General features: G+C 51.4%; 1 long non-coding RNA gene across 1 annotated transcript; it reads left to right on the top strand.

Moving 5' to 3' along the window:
• The first annotated feature begins 1,848 nt into the window (after positions 1 to 1,848).
• On the top strand, positions 1,849 to 3,147 carry LOC117007465. The gene is made up of 3 exons (XR_004420130.1): positions 1,849 to 2,215; positions 2,406 to 2,503; positions 3,049 to 3,147. It is a non-coding gene; the product is annotated as an uncharacterized LOC117007465 (long non-coding RNA).
• The last annotated feature ends 2,900 nt before the right edge of the window (positions 3,148 to 6,047 follow it).

Here is a 6,047-nt window from a genome sequence, read left to right on the forward strand (position 1 = left end):
GGAAAGGGACGTGGGACAAAGGACGGGACAAGGGGGAATGTTTCCCACTGCTAGGGGGACATGGGATCTTGGGAAATAAATTCCTCTCTGTGAGGGTGGTGAGGCCCTGGAATGGAATTCCCAGAGAATTTGTGGCTGCCCCACCCTTGGAATTATCCAAGACCAATTTGGAGCAATCTGGGACAGTGAAGATGTCCCTACCATGGTGCGGGTGGCACTGGATGATCTTTTTGTCCCTTCCAACCCAAACCATTTGGGGATTCCATCATTAGGAGCTGAATTATCGCACTGCCACACTCCACAGACGTGTTTTTGTGTGGGTTTTGTGCCCACAATCAGCTGATTGCTGAGGTATTTTTTTCCTACAGCACAAATCTGAAAGTGTCCGTTTTCATTATTTAGGCAGAAGGACAAGAGGAAGCAGCAGAATTGCCCAGGTTTCATTCCTGGAGTGTGTAACCCTCCCTTTTTTTAAACAGCAGTCAAGACAAAAGACATTCCTTTAAATCCTTGCTCAAAGAGGACAGGAAATACCTTTCCTTAGTCCAAATTCCCCTGCTGGGTGAGAGTCAAGTGCAGGGCTTTCAGGTCCAAAGATTCCTTTTGGGATGAGTCCTCACTCTGAGGGGAAACAGGGTTTGTTTGTAAATTCTTTGGAACTATTGAATTTCACAGGAAGGTCCTTTATCTGATGATCTTGGATTATAATGAGGATTTTGTCTGAGTGTCTCAGTGACTAATTCCCTGACAGGGTTCCTCTTCCTCTACTCAGCTTTTCCCAACCCAAAAAAAGATTTTTAAAGATGTGTTTATTTATCTCTGAAGGGCAGAGGTAAGGGTTGAGACGTTTGGAGGTTTCATTTGATGTTTTGCAGTTTAAAACTGTAATTTGGGATTCCTGGGGTCTGCTGTGAGGGAGCAGAGGGCACAACCTGAGGGGGTTTCCAATCATTGGTGCTGCTTGAGGGAACGCTCAGGGATGAAGGATTAGTTGGGACTTAAAACAGTCAAGAACAAAGATAAATTGTGAGCTATCCTTGTTAAATTCCAGCATTTTGGGGATCCTTTCACTGAGGCTGTCGCTTTTGCTGGCAGGTTGGAGATGACTCCTGCTGGTTCCTCCTCTGGAAGGGCTGATCAAAGGCCACTAGAGCTGGAAGCAGAGCTGCAGGAAGCCATGGGAGACAGATCCCCTCCTTCCCCTGGGCTCCACCAGGGATTCAAGCAGGACCCAGTCCCGAGGACCAAGAGGCTGTCGGATTCTGCCGTGCAGGTGCCGGCCCTGCAGTCAGCCAAGAAAGCCTGCGTGCTGAGCCATGGCTGCAGCACTCCAGACCCAGCAGGGAACCCTCTGTTCCCTTCCCCAGGCTCTGGCTGCTCCCTTTTTCAGGGTGAGAGTGGCCAGGATGAGCTCAGTGCCGGTTTTTCTGTGTCCAAATACGACGACGTGGCCATTTCCCTGGACATCAGCTGCTGTTTCGACGACAGCGAGCTGGATGATTCCCTGCTGGAGCTGTCAGGCAGCGAGAAAGGGAATTCTCCCTTTGATTACACTGAGGAAGAGATCCAGGAAATGCTGGCAGATGATTCCATGGAAGCTCAGCAGCAGCAGCACCTCGCTGGTGGAAGCCACATGAGCCAAAGTGTGAGCAGGGAGAGCGACAAGGCCGAGAGCAGCGGCTGCACCGTGGGGACATCAGTCAGTGAGGTCACAGAGGAGCCAAAAGAAGCTCAGAGGGATCCCTCAGGCAGCTCTGGGTGTGATCCTGGCTCTGTCACTGCTCTGGATGGGGCCCAGCTGCAGCAGGAGCTGGACCTTGACCTGCAGGAGCTGCTGAGCCTGAGCCCGTTCGCCGCCGCCTGCTCCGATGAGGCTCTGGAGGAAAATAACCTGGAAAGGGAAACTCTGGATGCAATGATAGATGATTGCTTGGGATATTCCACAGCCTCTGGGAGGTGCATTCCTGAAAACTCCTCAGAAGGGGGGATGCCTAAAGGGCAGGAAAGCCTGGCTCAGGATTGCCCAGGGAGATCTGAGCCCTCATCTGACCTTCCCTGTGGCCAGAGCGCAGGGGATGAGAGTCCAGCATCTGTGTTGCCAGCAAAAAAACAACTTCCCAAAGCAGCAATGAGCTGTTCCTCAAGGAAATCAGGCTCTCCAGAGGAAGCTGAAGGGAAATCCACAGGAGCTGAGCAGCCACCAGGCAGCACTAAAGTAAATTCACATCTTCGTTCTTGTAACTTGAATTATTTTAATCCCATCCCTTTGGATTTGTCCATTTGCACACAAGTGCTGTGTTTATACAGGGGAGGTTTTTCAAGTGGATTTTTAGATAACTCTATAAGCAAAACTGACATGGGAAAGTTTTATTACACATTAATCCCCTTTTTCCTTCCCTTTCCAGTTAAGTGACACACCTGCAGGCCAGACTGGGCAGGAAGAGCCACCCAGAGGGAAAAAAAGTGGCAAATTAATTCTCATCCCACAGAAGGAGGAAGAAAGGTAATTCCTTAGGAAATCTGCACGTTGGAAACCATCCCAGCTGTTTCCTGCATCACTTTGTTGGCCGTTTATTTTTATATTTAAATCAAGCTGCACTGAAACAGTGGGGAAACACTGGAAGAGGGGGGAAGAATATCGGGAAAGGAGGTGGCTCAGGCAGTTTTGGGCAGAGAGAGGAATGTTTGTGCCTCTCTGTTGTTCCTCCAGGAGCTGTTCCCTGCAGGTGGCAGCAGCAGAGCAGCCTCGGGATGTTGCTCCTGCTCTTCCCCGCTCCTGGAGGTGGCACATCGGGGCTTTTCTCCGATGCTGTGGTGTGAAAAAGCCGCTTTTGAGTGCGAAAAAGCTGCTTTTGAGAGCCCCCTGAGGGTTCTCCTTGTGGTCAGCAGGGCAGTGACCGGCTGCATGTTTGATCTTTGTGGCTTTATTAAAATAAATACTTTTATTTTTTCAATCCCAGAACAGTGCTACAACAATATAATGTCTGCCACAGTTCTGCCTCTCTGCCAAGTGTAACCTAAAAATTAACACAATTTATTATTTTCAAGGCCAAAACTACGGACCTGCATTTCAGAAGTACAGCCTGAACAAAAGAAACGTTTCTCTCCAGGCCATGCCAATCCAAGTGAGGAAAGGTTTACCTATCACCTCAGGTAACCCCCAGCTGGGATGGGATGAGGCTGGTGGGGAGGGAAAATTGATCTCCTGGCTGGCTGGACTTGAATTCTTTGTTTGGAGTGTGTTTGTTTTCACAGAGGGGAATAAAAATTATCTGGGATGCTTTTGTGCACAAAATTCCTGCACAGGAATCAGGCTGGCTCCAGGGCTGGCTCAGAGGATTTTCTGGGAAATGTTGTGAAGGGGTTTGGTGTGGGATGCTCCCAAAGCAGGTTTGTATTCCCTGGGAAAAGCAGAGCTGAGCTCTGGCTCTGGTTCTGTTGGGGTTCACAACTCTCCCAGAATCATCAAAATTGGAAAAGACCTCCAAGAACATCGAGGACAGATCACTGAGTGCCACCTCCAGGACTCCACCACCTCCCTGAAACCTGGGAACTCACACTGGGGCAATCTTGAGCTGAAATGCTGAGATTTGGGATCAGACTGGGAGAATTTTTGGGTTCAAATGCTGAGATTTGGGATCAGACTGGGAGTATCTTGAGCTCAAATGTTGAGATTTGAGATCAGACTGGGGAAACCTTAAGCTCAGACACTGAGATTTGGATTCAAAGTAGGAGAATCTTGAGCTCAGATCCTGAGATTTATCCCAGACTGGGGTAATCTTGAGCTCAGACACTGAGATTTGGGATCAGACTGGGGCAATCTTGAGCTCAGATCCTGAGATTTATCCCAGACTGGGGTAATCTTGAGTTCAGATACTGAGATTTGGGATCAGACTGGGGAAATCTTGAGCTCAAATGCTGAAATTTGGGATCAGAGTGGGAGAATCTTGAGCTCAAATGCTGAGATTTGGTCCCAGACTGGAGCAATCTTGAGCTCAAATGCTGAGATTTGTCCCAGAGTGGGGAAATCTTGAGCTCAGACACTGAAATTTGGTCCCAGGCAGGGAATCTTGAGCTCAAGTGCTGAGATTTGAGTTTATTTTTGACACTTTCTCAGTGTTGCCTCAGTGGTGTCATCCAAGAGCCACCGAGTGCGGGGGTTTGCAAAGGAAGGTGCTGCAAAGAGCAGGTTTGGATTTCAGCTCATGGCTGGCAGCTGATGGGTAGGACTGGGATGTTCTGAGAGGCAAAATATTCTGGTAGCTTCCAGCCACGGCTCCCTGTGGTTATTTTGAGTGTTCATGGGTGCAATAATTGCCATTTCTTGCGAGGCACAAGGAGCTGACAGTTGTGTGTGTGGAGCCTGCACTTAGGCAGGCAGCAGGAGCAGCTGCATTGCCACAGGGCTGCTTCAGAGGATGAATCCAGCATAAGTAATGCAGAGGGGACGAGGCAGGGAAAGCTAAAATGGCCTTGTTTTCTCTTGCTTTCAAATTAAAAATGCAAGACGTATGTCGTGAGTCACAAAAAATCAGGCAGGAGCTCTAAAGGAGCCGGGCTGAGGAGTGAAATGGAGCTCCCTTCTGCTGGGGAAGAACATTGGCTGTGATGCACACAATTTGATTTTCTTATTAGTGCAAAGCTTTCTTATTCCAAATAGCTGTAGGCTTGGAATTCAGCCCAGCAGGCAGCGTGGGCTCTGCCAGCTGTCCCAGGTGAGGAGCTCCACTTTGGGGTGGCAGTGTCCTGTGTGCTGTCCCCAGCTTGGGCTGGCAGTGTCCTGTGTCCTGTCCTCAGTTTAGGGTGGCAGTGTCCTGTGTCCTGTCCCCTGTTTGGGGTGGCAGTGTCCTGTGTGCTGTCCCTGTCTGGGCTGGCAGTGTCCTGTCCCCTGTTTAGGGTGGCAGTGTCCTGTGTGCTGTCCCCAGTTTGGGGTGGCAGTGTCCTGTGTGCTGTCCCCAGATTGGGGTGGCAGTGTCCTGTATCCTGTCCCCAGTCTGGGCTGGCAGTGTCCTGTCTGCTGTCCCCACTTTGGGGTGGCAGTGTCCTGTGTGCTGTCCCCAGATTGGGGTGGCAGTGTCCTGTGTGCTGTCCCCAATTAGGGGTGGCAGTGTCCTGTGTGCTGTCCCCAGATTGGGGTGGCAGTGTCCTGTGTGCTGTCTCTGTTTGAGGTGGCAGTGTCCTGTCTGCTGTCCCCACTTTGGGGTGGCAGTGTCCTGTGTGCTGTCCCCACTTTGGGCTGGTCCTGTGTCCTGTCCCCAGTCTGAGGTGGCAGTGTCCTGTCCCCTCTTTGGGGTGACAGTGTCCTGTGTGCTGTCCCCTCTTTGTGCTGGCAGTGTCCTGTGTGCTGTCCCTGTCTGGGCTGGCAGTGTCCTGTGTACTGTCCCCAGTTTGAGGTGGCAGTGTCCTGTCCCCTGTTTGGGGTGGCAGTTCCTGTGTGCTGTCTCCAGTCTGGGCTGGCAGTGTCCTGTGTGCTGTCCCCAGGAGCTGCAGCAGTGTCCAGCCCAGTTTGGTGTGGCAGTGTCCTGTGTACTGTCCCTGTTTAGGGTGACAGTGTCCTGTGTGCTGTCCCTGTTTGGGCTGGCAGTGTGCTGTCCCCAGTTTGGGGTGGCAGTGTCCTGTGTGCTGTCCCCTGTTTAGGGTGACAGTGTCCTGTGTGCTGTCCCCAGTTTGTGCTGGCAGTGTCCTGTGTGCTGTCCCCAGTTTATGCTGGCAGTGTCCTGTGTGCTGTCCCCTCTTTGAGGTGACAGTGTCCTGTGTGTTGTCCCTGTTTGGGGTGACAGTGTCCTGTGTGCTGTCCCCACTTTGGGCTGGTCCTGTGTCCTGTCCCCAGTCTGAGGTGGCAGTGTCCTGTCCCCTCTTTGGGGTGACAGTGTCCTGTGTCCTGTCCCCAGTCTGAGGTGGCAGTGTCCTGTCCCCACTTTGTGCTGGCAGTGTCCTGTGTGCTGTCCCTGTTTAGGGTGGCAGTGTCCTGTGTGGTGTCCCCTCTTTGTGCTGGCAGTGTCCTGTGTGGTGTCCCCTCTTTGTGCTGGCAGTGTCCTATGTGTTGT

This window comes from Catharus ustulatus, chromosome 26 (genome assembly GCF_009819885.2).
Source record: "Catharus ustulatus isolate bCatUst1 chromosome 26, bCatUst1.pri.v2, whole genome shotgun sequence".
Lineage (NCBI taxonomy): Eukaryota > Metazoa > Chordata > Aves > Passeriformes > Turdidae > Catharus > Catharus ustulatus.